The sequence below is a fragment of the Etheostoma spectabile genome, chromosome 17, assembly GCF_008692095.1.
Source record: "Etheostoma spectabile isolate EspeVRDwgs_2016 chromosome 17, UIUC_Espe_1.0, whole genome shotgun sequence".
In the NCBI taxonomy this organism is placed as follows: Eukaryota; Metazoa; Chordata; class Actinopteri; order Perciformes; family Percidae; genus Etheostoma; species Etheostoma spectabile.
In genome coordinates this window covers 21,882,471-21,882,945 of record NC_045749.1, presented here as the reverse complement: position 1 = coordinate 21,882,945, position 475 = coordinate 21,882,471, and the positions used below count along the sequence as shown (strand labels likewise).

The following is a 475-nucleotide window of genomic DNA, read 5'->3' as shown; positions in this document are numbered from 1 at the left end:
CACTGTGCAGGCTGGTGGTGGTGTAATGGTGTGGGGGATTTTTTCTTGGCATATTTTAGTTCCCTTAGTGCCAATTGGGCATGGTTTAAATGCCACGGCCTAACTGAGCATTGTTTCTGACAATGTCCCTCCCTTTATGGCCACCATGTACCCATCCTCTGATGGCTACCTCCAGCAGGATAATGCCACATGTCAAACAACAGATTTGAATCATTTCAAATTGGTTTCTTGAACATGACAATGAGTTCACTGTACTAAAATGGCCCCCACAGTCACAGATCTCAACCCAATAGAGCATCTTGGGAGTCGTGGACCGGAGCTTCGTGCCCTGGATGTGCATCCCACAAATCTCCATCAACTGCAAGATGTCTAATACTTTCAAATATGGGCTAACATTTCTAAAGAATGCTTTCAGCACCTTGTTGAATCAATGTCACATAGAATTAAGGCAGTTCTGAAGGCAAAGGGGGTCAAA

General features: G+C 44.6%; 1 protein-coding gene across 4 annotated transcripts in view; it reads left to right on the top strand.

The window, feature by feature from the left end:
* rasgrp3 (RAS guanyl releasing protein 3 (calcium and DAG-regulated)) overlaps positions 1–475 on the top strand; it is a 56,242-nt gene that overhangs the window by 46,874 nt on the left and 8,893 nt on the right. The window lies entirely within an intron of this gene.